This window comes from Macaca fascicularis, chromosome 2 (genome assembly GCF_037993035.2).
Source record: "Macaca fascicularis isolate 582-1 chromosome 2, T2T-MFA8v1.1".
Classification (NCBI taxonomy): domain Eukaryota; kingdom Metazoa; phylum Chordata; class Mammalia; order Primates; family Cercopithecidae; genus Macaca; species Macaca fascicularis.
The window spans coordinates 162,439,650-162,454,394 of NC_088376.1; the positions used below are offsets into that span (position 1 = coordinate 162,439,650).

The 14,745-nt window shown below is 36.7% G+C and overlaps 1 protein-coding gene and 1 long non-coding RNA gene across 3 annotated transcripts in view; one reads left to right on the forward strand and one right to left on the reverse strand.

Moving 5' to 3' along the window:
- Window positions 1–5,683, forward strand: part of LOC135969405 (uncharacterized) — a 36,784-nt gene extending 31,101 nt beyond the window's left edge. The window contains exon 2 of the long non-coding RNA XR_010584649.2: window positions 5,486–5,683. This is a non-coding gene — a long non-coding RNA (uncharacterized lncRNA). The remainder of the gene's footprint in view (window positions 1–5,485) is intronic.
- GTF2E1 (general transcription factor IIE subunit 1) overlaps window positions 1–14,745 on the reverse strand; it is a 37,074-nt gene that overhangs the window by 15,252 nt on the left and 7,077 nt on the right. The window lies entirely within an intron of this gene.

Genomic DNA, 14,745 nt, shown 5'->3' on the forward strand with positions numbered 1-14,745 from the left:
CATTTTCTTTTCCCTTAGCATTATCATTATCCAACATGTTTTACTATTTATCTAATTTATCATTAAAAAGTCATGTTATACCTGAATTTTAAAAAAATGTCCTCCCAAAAACCCCATTTCTCATTTCAAGACAATATGTACTCCAAACTTCAGCTTTAAGTAAACAAATCAACATGCTTGTCAGTGTAGCTCATCCTCGTAAAACAGCAGTGCTTTTATTTGGGGAAAAGAGAGAAAGATAGAGAACACTACTAATACCATTATTTCACAGAAGGACAATCTCAGAATGACAGTCCTTTAACTAGAGTAATTTATTTTCATGAAAAAGAATAGAGGGAAAAATAAACAAAGTATATAGTCATAAGGCAACTGAATTCTAATCTCAGCCAAATTTAACAAGAGTTACTTACAGAAGGGCTGATTTTGCAGGTATGAAAAGAGCAGCTTTAAAACTATTATTAAGAACTGTGAAGGGTCTGAGATTTTACCCTACTTGTAAGCTAACAAGTTATTCTGCCAGTTTCATGGGTGCTGGTAGAAGACACAAGACTCCAGGTCAGAGACAAAGAACTTCACTACTCAAGGCAATAGCAGTAGCCAGTGTCAATATTTAAGCCAGTTCCCCATGCCCCAATTTCCATGGGGTGTGATACAAGGGCCAGGTAACAATTACACATGCAATGGGTTGTGTTACAGGAAAGAAAACCTGAGCTTAATAGGAACTCAAATATTTTAAATGAGCATAAGCATGCCCATTCTTTGCACTGAAGGGTGGCATTATCCTTACTGCACTAAACTCTATGTAAACATGCTCTGGAAGGAGACACTTTTTATACTGGACCATAAGCAAACCTGCTCTTTGCTCTGAAGAGAAATACTATCTCTGTCTTCCAAGGCAGCTCACTACATAAACATCCTTGAAAATGATAGTCCAGGAAAAATGCAGTCTGTATCTCTGCTCGTAAGACATGCACAACATGTGAGAGATCCATGGAGAATAGTCTCCCAATAATTACCACGTCTAGCAAATATTACAAAAGGAAAAGCTAGCCCGACATCTCTGAGCCCTATGTTTATCACAAAAACATTAGTTGTAAATGAGAAGCCTGTCAAAGCCAAATGTAGAATTTCTTATTTTTCTTCTCGGACCCTAAAAAATCCAAGAAAAGTAAGAAATTTGACATTTTATGGAAAATGACTTAAGACTGGTTTAATACACCAGCAGCATTTTGTATACATTTCACTACGCATTATAAAAATGCAAATCAGTTTTCCTGAAATCAGAAGGGGCAACTGGCAAGGGGCAGGAGGACACGGAAACCCAGCACACACTATGTACCAAGGAAGCACCCAAGTAACTGAGAGAGTGGTGGTGGCATACACAGACAGAACCAGTCATCAAGAAGCTTTAGCAGGGAAGAAAGATGTCTGGAGATAAAACAATCAGGGATCAGTGCAAAAAATAAAGTACATAAATGTTTTGGAGTTCAAAGAAGGAATGTGACTTCTAGCTGAGGGCACTAGGAACAGCTTATCGAGAAGGTAAACCTTTTTGAGATAGAGTTTAGAAAATAAAAGATGAAGAAGATGAAGGGGTAAAGGAATAGGACATTCTAGATCATCATAAGAGAAGTAGAGTGGTTGAAAAATGATGCTAGACTACAATTTCAGTCTGATAGGAAAATACCAAAAAGAATGATAAAAAACAGAATTAACAAGATAAACTGGGGTGACCATAAGTAGATCTTGAATGATACGCTTCATTTTGACTTTATTCTTTAGTAATAGGAAAGTCATAGAAGGGTGTTAGGAAAGACCATTAGGTCATGAAAACTAGTATTTACATATATTGATCTGCTTGAGTGGCTTGAGATGGCCTCCCAATAAGGCAGTTCTTAACTGAGTGTCTGCATAAAAATCCCCTGTGGAATTTATACTCAGGCTCCATGCCAGAAATGCTGATCCCGGAGGTCCAGAGTGGGGCCCAGGAATGAGAATTTTTAAAGTTACACAAGGAATTCTGATGCTTACACCTGGTAGAGAGCTGCTATTAAGCAATATGATAAACATCCCAACTCTTCTTGTAACTAGACCATTCTACACTAAGTAGTGTGCATAGACTATATTACTCAAGAATGAGAGAAGAAACTGGAATTGAAACTCAGAGCTCTGCACAATTTTTCCCTTTTCACATATAAGATCAAGAAGGCAAAAACCAGAAACGGTGAATCCAAGGCATGCAAGGGGGAACATGCAAGCTAGATCTAAGAATGTGGCAACAGAGAGAAAATGAAGGCTACAAAGATTCTTTAGGCAAAGCTTGACAAATGATGGGGTTAGGAAGAAAAAAGGAGTTCTATGACAACACATTTGTTTGATCAACTATACTCAGAAACCACAAAAAGAATTAAGAAAGCTATTTACAAATATTCCTATATATTCATCAGAAGCAAATCTATGCAATAATTCTACCCAAATCTGACATAAAAGCAAATGAACGCTTAAGAGGCGTTAAGTTTACCAAGTCATAGCTTGAAAACAAAAATCACTAAACTTGGATTCAAATACAAATCTGTCTCAAAATACTAAATGCACTAATCCTGAATTGTACATTCCTTTTCCAACCTCCTATCAGCCCTGCCAGCTACAATTTAGCAAACTTTTCCCATGTATATACATTAGCTTTATTTTTTAAAAATATTGAATAAGAGAAAAGATTTATAACAAATAATTTATTTAACAAACATAAGTGCCTGTCACATACCTCGCATTTACTTGGCTGAGTCTTAACCTATCAGGTTTGCCAAACAAATAAAAATAAATCCAACTGCAGATAACCAACAGGCATTGAAAATGGGAAGAAAAAAATACCTTTTATAAATAGTATTTCAAAGCTATATTTTAGGGTTATCTACTCAGTAGTATAGGAATGTCCCAATTTTATGACTCAGGATTCTTCTACGGAAGCTAAGTTATCACTCCAAATGAGAAAAGAAATGGATACCTAATTGTGGGGATGAGGGGGACAGTGGCAGAAGCGGGGGGGAAGGGAAAGAGTTCTACACCATTTTAATTTTAACTTTCTCCAAAATAATAAAAGTAAAAGCAAAAATGAATTGGCAGTGGGGAGGGTGGGGGGAAGGGATTGGTAACAACAATAAAAAAAAACCAGTAATGCTCAGCAAAATTTGAAACTTGACATTTTTCCTTTGCTAAACACAGAAGAAAATTTAAGTGGTATATATTATACCAGCCAAGGCCTTCAACTTAACTGCTTCCAACATATTACTCATTTTAACATACATGTTACTCACTGTAATTATATGGGTATTCAGTTAAGAGAATAAATAAATACGAAAAAAACCAAAGCAAAAAAAAAGAAAACCCCACCAAAAACTTGTTTATTCTCTTAAGTTTGACATGTATGTGCCCTGGAAATGCATAATTGACAAAAAGGACATAGACCCATTATACTATGGGCAGAAGACACTATTAGTCAAACCCTCAATTAGTCATTACTTAGCATTATATTTTTCTCTCTTCAGTCCAGTATATACAATGAATAAGCCATCAGCTAATGCCCACAATTCACTGACAAATGTTTGCAAAGGCATTAGTTGCAACTGAAATATTCAGCCATTTCTCCCACAAATTTTTAAAAAATCAAAATAAGCTCAAATGCTTTGATATGGCACAGGGTGCTTCAGTGCTCAAGTGGGACTCATATTGCAGCCCATGTCCTCAAGGCTGGCCAAGGAAACAGGGAGGATCAAATGTCTGCTGCTACAGAGCCCTCACCCCAGAATAGTGGGTTTGACATCCTCAGGGCTTCTGACATTCAGAACTTCCTAAGAAGTTCAGCCAATCATCTTCTGAGCTACTTTCATGGCCCTCACATTCTAGTTGGGGGTAGTTAAGACACAAAAAAATCACATCAGTAGTATATAAGTATTATGGGGGAAAAAAGCAGGGAAGAAAGAAGGTGAAGGGAAAGGGGTGTTGCTCTGTTATACAGGAAACTCAGGGCAGGCCTCTCTGATATAGTAATGTATGAGCAGAGACTTGATGGGAGCAAGTCATGCAAATGTTTGGACAAGGGAAAATAGCATGCAAAAAGGCAAATAAAGTAAAGGCATGCCTGGTGCACACAAAGCACAAATAAGGTGGCTGCTGTGAACATGGGAAGAGTGATAGAAATAGTCTCCAAAAGGTGAAATTGGGGAAGAAGCAACTAGAAGACTTTATAAATTCTGTTGAGGACTTTGACTTTTCTGAGGGAAAGAAGACGCCTCTGTAAGATTTTTAACAGAGGAGTGGCATGCCCTGATATGCTAGAAGGAGCACTAGTTGCTATGACAAACAGTCTACATGGGAAGCAAGAGTGAAAGCAAGGAAACTATCTAAGAGAGCTTTGCAAAATCTAAGCAAGAGATAATGGCATGCATAATTTTTCTGGACAATCTTATGAAAAAACTTTGAATCCAAGTTTTTTACTCCCCTTCACTCAAAAAGCTTCCCGGAAAAAGAAAAAAACAAAAGACACTTCAGAGTTCCATGTTAAAACTAAGTAGCTAGAAACAGAACTCCCAGGATTTTAGTGAGATAAGGAGGAAACTATAAAATTTCAAGACATAACACTAACATATATGATTAATTTTACTGCACCGTAAACATCCAACCACCACATAGCTTAGGAAGCATATTTAGATACTGTTTTCCCCTCCCACTGAATATTTTATGAAATATATATAACCACCCCCCAAAATTCAATTTAGTCTGTCCTTCCTTAAATGGGAATTTATCTGGATTTGGTCTAATCATGCATCATTCCTCCATTCTGGACCTCATTATGAAGGGGAAAAAAGGTGCAATATGGGGGAGGAAGGGCAGAAAACAACAAATTGAAGGATAGTACATGGATGAATATTAAAGCTTGCAATACATTATCTAAACTAGGCCCAAATCAAATTCATTTCAGCATGCAGAATCAAACTCATCTCAACTATCTGAAAGACAATAGCCAATAGAATATATATATATATATGGAAGGTAGTGAATTGGGGAGCTTGGAAAAATAAGCCAGCTTAAATATTCTCCATTATGCCTGTGCATTTCTGAAGATGACATAATTAAACAGAGCATATTTTCTATATGAATACTATAACTGGGGGGTTCCAATTCCTAACCAAGGCTTCTAAATTAACCCAAAGTGACTAACATAATCCTCTAAAACCAGTGATAAAACCCCCAAGCTTCTCCATACTTTTAGAATGTCAAATATGTTCCAAATCAAAGAGTAAGTATAAAATTAGAGTTGAGAGAAGCCATATATGATATAGAATAGGATGAACTTACCATTTTACACATGCTAAAAGAAGGCCAAGAATGGTTACAGGATTTGCCCAAGGTAACAGTTACTAACATGACTAAGACTAAAAGTCAGGGCTCTGGAATCTTAATATCCTCTTGTTTTACTGTCTTACAGCCACTGCTGAAAAGAAAACCCAAAAAACTTCTGGAAATGACATGAACACTGAACACAATGATTATGCAAAAGGATTCAACATAATAAGTGTTCTAAATAAAACCATACAATATTATGAGAAGTTGATCAAGCATTACTAACCATAAGCTGTTTTAACAAAGTATTTAAGAAGCACTTTGCATCAAAAGAGACAAAGAAGGCCACTACATAAAGGTAAAGAGATCAATTCAACAAGAAGAGCTAACTATCCTAAATGTATATGCACCCAGTAAAAGAGCACCTAGATTCATAAAGCAAGTCCTTAGAGACCTACAAAGAGACTTAGACTCCCACACAATAATAATGAGAGACTTTAACACCCCACTGTCAATATTACACAGCTCAATGAAACAGAAGATTAACAAGGATACCCAGGACTTGAACTCAGCTCTAGACCAAGTGGACCTAATAAACCTTTACAGATCTCTCCACCTAAAATCAACAGAATATACATCCTTTTCAGCACCAAATCGCACTTATTCTAAAATTGACCACATAATTGGTAGTAAAACACTCTGCAGCAACAGAAATCGCAACAAACTAACTGTCTCTCAGACCACAGTGCAATCAAATTAAAACTCAGGAATAAGAAACTCACTCAAAACTGCAGAACTACATGGAAACTGAACAACCTGCTCCTGAATGACTACTGGGTAAATAACGAAATGAAGGCAGAAATAAAGATGTTCTTTGAAACCAATGACAACAAAGACACAACATAGCAGAATCTCTGGGACATATTTAAAGCAGTGTTTAGAGGGAAATTTACAGCACTAAATGCCCACAAGAGAAAGCAGGAAAGATCGAAAATTGACGCCCTAACATCACAATTAAAAGAACTAGAGAAGCAAGAACAAACAAATTCAAAAGTTAGCAGAAGGCAAGAAATAACTGAGATCAGAGCAGAACTGAAGGAGACAAAGACACAAAACACCCTAATGAATCCAGGAGCTGGTTCTTTGAAAAGATCAACAAAATAGATAGACTGCTAGTCAGACTAATAAAGAAAAAGAGAGAAGAATCAAATAGACACAATTAACAAATGATAAAGGGGATATCACCACCAATGCCACAGAAATACAAATTACCATCATAGAATACTATAAACACAAGACAAGGATGCCCTCTCTCACCATGCCTATTCAACATAGTGGTAGAGGTTCTGGCTAGGGCAATCAGGCAAGAGAAAGAAATAAAGGGTATTCGGTTAGGAAAACAGGACGTCAAACTGTCTTTGTTTGCAGATGACATGATTGTATATTTAGAAAACCCCATCATCTCAGCCTAAAATCTCCTTAAGCTAATAAGCAACTTCAGCAAAGTCTCAGGACACAAAATCAATGTGCAGAAATCACAAGCATTCCTACACACCAATAATAAACAAACAGAGCTCCAAATCATGAGTGAATTCCCATTCATAACTGCTACAAAGAGAATAAAATACATAGGAATCCAACTTACAAGGGATGTGAAGGACCTCTTCAAGGAGAACTACAAACCACTGCTCAACGAAATAAAGGAGGACACAAATGGAAGAACATTCCATATTCAAGCATAGGAAGAATCAATATAATGAAAATGGCCATACTGGCCAAGGTAATTTATAATTGCAATGCTATCCCCATCAAGCTATCACTGACTTTCTTCACAGAATTGGAAAAAACTACTTTAAATTTAATATGGAAGCAAAAAAGAGCCCACATAGCCAAGACAATCCTAAGCAAAAAGAACAAAGCTGGAGGCATCACACTACCTGACTTCAAACTATACTACAAGGCTACAGTAACCAAAACAGCATGGTACTGGTACCAAAACAAATATATAGACCAATGGAATAGAACAGAGGCCTCAGAAATAACACCACACATCTACAACCATCTGATCTTTGACAAACCTGACAAAAACAAAGAAAAAGGGAAAGGATTCCCTACTTAATAAATGGTGCTGGGAAAACTGGCTAGTCCTATGTAGAAAGCTGAAATTGGATCCCTTCCTTACTAAAGATGGATTAAAGACTTAAATGTAAGACCTAACACCACAAAAACCCTAGAAGAAAACCTAGGCAATACCATTCAGGACATAGGCATGGGCAAAGACTTCATGACTAAAACACCAAAAGCAATGGCAACAAAAGCCAAAATAGACAAATGGGATCTAATTATACTAAAGAGCTTCTACAGAGCAAAAGAAACTATCATCAGAGTGAACAGGCAACCTACAGAATGGGAGAAAATCTTTGCAATCTACCCATCTGACACAGGGCGAATAACCAGAATCTACAAAGAACTCAAACAAATTTACAAGAAAAAAACAAACGACCCCATCAAAAAGTGGGTAAAGGATATGAACAGACACTTCTCAAAAGAAGACATTTATGCAACCAACATATGCATATACAGCATAGATGACGTATGAAAAACTGCTCATCATCACCGGTCATCAGAGAAATGCAAATGAAAACCACAATGAGATACCATCTCACACCAGTTAGAATGACAATCATTAAAAAGTCAGGAAACAACAGATGCTGGAGAGGATCTGGAGAAATAGGAATGCTTTTACACTACTGGTGGGAGTGTAAATTAGTTCAACCATTGTGCAAGACAGTGTGGTGATTCCTCAAGGATCTAGAACTAGAAATACCATTTGACACAGCCATCCCACTACTGGGGGTATACCCAAAGGATTATAAATCATGCTACTATAAAGACACATGCACACATATGTTTATTGTGGCACTATTCACAATAGCAAACACTTGGAACCAACCCAAATGACCATCAATGATAGACGGGATTAAGAAAATGTGGCACATATATACTATCGAATACTACGCAGCCATTAGGAAGGACAAGTGCATGTCCTTTGCAGGGACATGGATGAAGCCAGACACCATCATTCTCAGTAACCTATCACAAGGACAGAAAATCAAACACCGCATATTCTCACTCACAGGTGGGAGTTGAATAAGAACACATGGACACAAGGCGGGCAACATCACACACCAGGGCCTGTCAGGGAGTGGGAGGCTAGGGAGGGATTAGCAGGAGAAATAAATACCTAATGTAAATGACAGGTTGTTGGGTGCAGCAAACCAACATGACACATGTATACCTATGTAACAAACCTGCATGTTGTGCACATGTACCCCAGAACTTAAAGTATAATAAAAAAATAAAATTTTTTAAAAAGAAAATAAAGAATCACTATGCATTGTTAGATTTCTAAAGGGCTTCTGAAGGATGGTGTTAGGGATACAAGGTAACAGGACTGGAAGGATAAGCAAAAACTTCATAGTTTCTCTGTTATGACAGAGAAAATTGGTGGGTAAGTGGAAAAGTCACAGAGAGGAAAAACTAGTTTGCCATTTTAGTTTACATAGCTCTCTACTATTTGTGTCTTTACCAAGTTTTCATTCATATATTACTTATTTTATTTTACTACACAGAGTTTCGCTCTGTTGCCCAGGCTGGCAGTGGCATGATCTCGGCTCACTGCAACCTCTGCCTCCGAGGTTCAAGCGATCCTCGTGCCTCAGCCTCCCGAGTAGCTGGAACTACAGGTGTGCGCCACCACGCCTAGCTTTTTGTATATTTAGTAGAGACGGGGTTTTACCCTGTAGGCCAGGCTGGTCTTGAACTCCTGACCTCATGTGATGCGCCCACCTCAGCCTCCCAAAGTGCTTGGATTACACACGTTGAGCTACCACTCCCGGCCATATATTACTTATGTACTTTTAAAAGAAAGAAAACGAATGCCATATTGAACTCTCCAAAAACATTCAATTCCCTCTTAATCAATATGCAGAAGCTATACAGTCATTCCTGGGCTTTTCTGAAAGCATTATCAAGTCCTTTGTTGCAATTTTTATAACTTATAATGTTCAGGGGAATATCTATTAAAACGTAATTTTGAAGTCTCAAAAAGTCACCTTTTAGTCTAATTCCTAAACTTTATTTTCATAAAGCAAATTTCTTCAGTTTAACTGGGCAAGGGAAAATGTATAGAAAAAGGAGTTGCTATTAGCAAACAGTAGCACACATGACAGGAACATAGTTTTACATTACATTTAATTATTTTACCTATAATAAAAAGAAATTTGAAAAATTATCTTTTAAAAATTCACCACAGAACACGTAACACTGCAAAATACTCATTCATCTGCATGCAAAAGAAAAATCAGATTTAATGTTTTTGAAATTCAGAATCAAATGTATCAATGATTTACACAACACAACCTCACCCTCCAAAATTCAATTTAATCAATAAAATTGGCTTCTCTTTCCTTAAATAGGAATTTACCTGAATTTGTTCTAATCATGCATCATTCCTCAATTCTGGAATTTATGATAAAGGGGAAAAAAGGTACAATGTGGGAGAAGAAGGGTAGAAAACAACAAACTGAAGGATGGTACATGGATGAATATTAAAGCTTGCAATAAATTCTCTAAATTAGGCCCAAATCAAACTCATCTCAACTATCTGAAAGACAATAATGAATAGAATATTATATCAAACCCCAAAGCATCAAAACCTGAAAGCAACTCTTCACAAATAAGCAAATAAATTAGCTCTTATGTCATTGGCATTGAAATACAAAAAAGATAAAAGATTTTTTGTTTTGTTTTGTTTTTTGAGATGAAGTTTCACTCTGTCGCCCAGGCTGGAGTGCAGTGGTGCAATCTCAGCTCACCGCAACCTCTGGCTCCTGGGTTCAACGGATTCTCCTGCCTCAGCCTCCCAAGTAGCTGGGATTACAGGTGCGCTCCACCACGCCCAGCTAATTTTTGTATTTTTAGTAGAGACAGGGTTTTGCTATGTCAGCCAGGATGGTCTCGAACTCCTGAGCTCAAATGATCCGCCCACCTTGGCTTCCCAAGGTGCTGGGTTTACAGGCATGAGCCACTGAGGCCAGCCAAAACGTTGTTTTTTTAAAAAAGTTCTCAAATCCTCAAAATCAAAAGCTGCAGAATTTTTAAAAATCAGACCTAAAGGTTTTGGGGGGGAAGGGTAGAAGAGGAACGATACTTGTTCCTATCTTTCCAGAACTTGTTTTTATATCTATTTTAACTTATTCTAATAAACACCCCCCTCTCTTGCTCCCCCCACTCCCCAATCCATACTTTTGAGCTTTGCAGCATAATTGTCTAATTAACCCATGCTGGGTAAGATTCCAAAGACTGAGAACTCAACAACTGAGCAAAACAACCTTGGAAAGACTTCTTCTTGTTTGTGTTTTTAGCACTTCAGGAATTGAAAACACTGCTTATAAGATACCTCCTGTCCTGGCAATAACAAATGCTGGCAAGCAATGTGGAGGAAAGGGAACTGTTGTACACTGCTGGTAGAAATGTAAATTAGTATAACCACTATGGAGAACAGTTTGGAGGTTCCTCACAAAACTAAAAATAAAGCTACCATATGATCCAGTAATCTCACTGCTAAGTATATACCCAAAAGAAAGGAAATCAGTATATCAAAGAGATATCTGCACTCCCATGTTTGCGGCAGCACTGTTCACAATAGCTAAGATTTGGAAGCAACCTAAGTGTTCATCAACAGATGACTAGATAAAGAAACTGTGGTACACATACACAATGGAGTACTATTCAGCCACAAAAAAGAATGAGATTCAGTCATTTGCAACATGGACGGAACTGGAAATCATCATGTTAAGTGAAATAAGCCAGGTACAGAAGGATCAACATTGTATATTCTCACTTATCTGTGGGATCTAAAAATCAAAACAATTGAATTCAGGGACATAGAGAGTGAAAGGATGGTTACCAGAAGCTGGAAAGGGTAGTAGGGATGGGGGATGGCTAACTAGTACAAAAAAATAGTTAGAAAGAATGAGTAAGACCTACTATTTGATAGCACAACCAGGTAACTATAGTCAATAATTATACATTTAAAAATAACTAAGAGTATAATTGGATTGTTTGTAACACAAAAGATAAATGTTTGAGGGGATGGATATGCCATTCTCCATGACGTGATTATTATACATTGCATGCCTATATCAAAATATCTCATGTACCCCATAAACATAAACACTTACTTAGCCACAAAAAAATTTCTTTTAATTAAAAAAAATTTTAAAGGTATCTCCTATCCTAAGTAGAAAGAGATGAAGACAGGAAAAAGTAGCCTGCCCTATGAAGGCAAACTCTTTAACTGAATCTCACAAATACAGAATCCTAATAATTTTTAAACGTTAGGGTAAGGGAACAGAAAAGGAATCTCAATGAATGAGGCCATCAGGAAACGGATCTGTCCAAATCAAAAAGCTTTATCTGTAGTCACAAGCCAAGAAGGGACTCATATAATTTAACTCCAAACTTACATATGAATATCTTAAGTAGATACCAAGTTTACTTGACTATTCCAAGTGACTCAGAGCTCATCACTAGAAGAGAACTATTCAATTGTTGGCTGTTTTTAAGAGTTATTTATTAGAGACTTACTTAATTATCAAAGACATTTTTATGCTAATCCTAAAATCTGTTGCTAAGTCTTTCCATGGAGCCAAACAAAACAAGATGAATCTCCGTAAGAAGTGTCATATTCTCCCTTAATAGTAAATCTAAAACAGTCTAGCAATGTATATACCCCTAAATTTATTCTTTATTACATTATAAGATCTTCCAAATCCAAGAGTACAACACAGGCATGTACATTGCACCCACATACACATTATTTGATGAGTTGAACTCGATAATCTCTCAATTTCTATTTCTAAGATTTTATTAAATATACATTTATAAGATTCCTTTTTAAAAAAATTTAAATTATCTCATGTCAAAATTTAAAATGTGACTCCTTCTCTAGGTGAATACAGTAAAAGGGGCTCCCAAATTATTTCCAATTCAAACATCTAACAATTCTACTCCACTCACCCATGGTAAAACTACAACGCCATATATGTTTTTAGAGAAGCTCTAAAATTGTATTTTTTTGCCCAATATTCCCGCTGCCAAGAATTCATAAGGAAAAATGTGAACACGAATAACATGCTATATATACAAAAGTATTCAAAGCATCTTATCTATACCAGCAAAAAATAGATACCACGGAAGTGCCCAAAAGGAGGGGAAAGGAAAATGGGAAAAAATTACACCTATTAAAACATACTTTGAACACTAGATAGAAACAGGAGAGTTTGGTACATTAAGAAACCAAGAGATCATAAACTATTCTAAGCTATGATTGTAATTGTAGGTAATATGTAAAAGGCTGGTGGCTTTGTGAGTGATTTTTTTCTCTTCAAATTTGTCCCTGGCATTATGGTTGCATAATTTTTAAACTAAAAATGGAAAACATAAAGCTATTTCCAAATCATCTAACCTTAACATCTAAAAAGAGATAAGATCCCCCTCTCCCCCTCAGGAGAAGCATGCTGTTGAACTTAACTTAGAAGTGCCATTAACTCAATCACCCATGGCTGAGACTGCTAAAACAGAAATACTTAAGTCTATTTAAACGGTCAGGAAGCTTGCTAAATCTAAAACACGCATTTATGAAACACAAGATGTTATTTTGCTGATTCATTGAGAGATTTCATGTCATGTTTTTGTTTTGATTACATAATCCTCCCATATTTTAGAAACTTAAAACAGCTGTTTTACCTTAATGATTAAGCTTCTGAGGGACTAGTGTGCAAAGAATAGGTTATTCCATTTTAGTAAATAATGTATCTATACATCTGAAGAGAGTTCAACCCAGAAATACCAAAAGCAAATCTAAATGGAAAGTATGGAGAAAATCTACAATCTTTAGGAAAAGTAGAGATGGAGTAGGGAAAAGTGGTAAACTGAAGTAGGAAGATCGATGGCTTATGTGTGAATTAACAATGGTAAACAATCCTTGCTGGTCTGTTTCCTCAGTCCAGAATTTGCAGGTGGTCCTCAGGAGCTCATCTAGGAGTTACTACCCTTTGTCCTGTGGCAGAGAGTTGCCCATACACTTGAGTTAAGCATTTTCTGTCAGGGAAAACAGTAAAGCCTAGAAGGCTGCAAATCCAATTCCTGAGTATCCCCTAATTGCTCATGCACACCACAAGTCAATCTGAGAACTACTGAAAAGAAATGCAGGTAGAAGTCCATTAAATACTTCCATCACTTGATCAGAAATATTATCAATCTCCTCTAGCAACCAGGAAACTGGATTTGTACAGGACCGGGCTTAGAAAGAAAACTGCAATCTACCAATTTACACAAAGTATAATTATCACAGCAGAAAAAGTTCCCTCCTACCTTACTATACACACCAAATTTTTATTGCCCATCTTCCTCATAATGGGGTGGGAGTAGAGAAGAGAGAGATGAATACTGAGCAAAACAAGAAAGAATAATAAAGAAAAATACAAAGATTTCTAAAAGAAATGTATAGACCAAAGGAGGTTGTTGGGTATTAACAGTTTAAAAACAAAACAAAACAAACACAAAACTCACAACATCAGAACTGGCAAGCAACCGGGGCCTAATATTGCCTAATCAGCACATTTTCCCCTTAAAGGAGCATCTAAATGAAAAGCCACATTACAATAAAAAGGCAAGTATGTTCTCAGAATGAGGGTCCCTAATGATTATAAATTTTTAATCATAATACCTCAGGCTTCACTGTAGGACATAACTGCCAATTAAGTCAAACAGTGTTGGCTGATAAGGGCACCCTCCCCTGAGTGACATCAAGATTAAGTGACTTATTCTTGCTCTCAGGTACCCCTTCTTTTCATCTTCATGCTGACCATAGCCGTCACATTAAAAATAGTCTTTGTTCACACTGGTCACAACTCAATTGTTTCAGTTTTAGCTTTATTTCATAAAATACTTTCATGCCCTCTACCCTAACTCCTTGATTCAAGTCCCTTGACTGTACCAGAATGTTAGGCCATCTCTTTCACAGGCCATCTATTGAGTTCAACTAGTTTCATTCAGAATCTAGGTGAAATTCAAGAGTATCATGATCAATCTCCTAAATACTGATATATAAGTAGTAGAAATCATCTCCTTTTGGAAAGTTTCATTAAATTAAATATGACTCAAATGACAAATAAATGTAGTAGAAGCATGTTATTTTAGATTGCTCTAAGGGACTGGATAACACCTTTTACTGTGGTCAAGAGTGATGAAGCCAACATCTTAAACATCTCTTTAACAAGAGTGTTAAAACCAACATCCATAGAGAATTACAAAACCAAACCCAGACCTCCTGTAAGA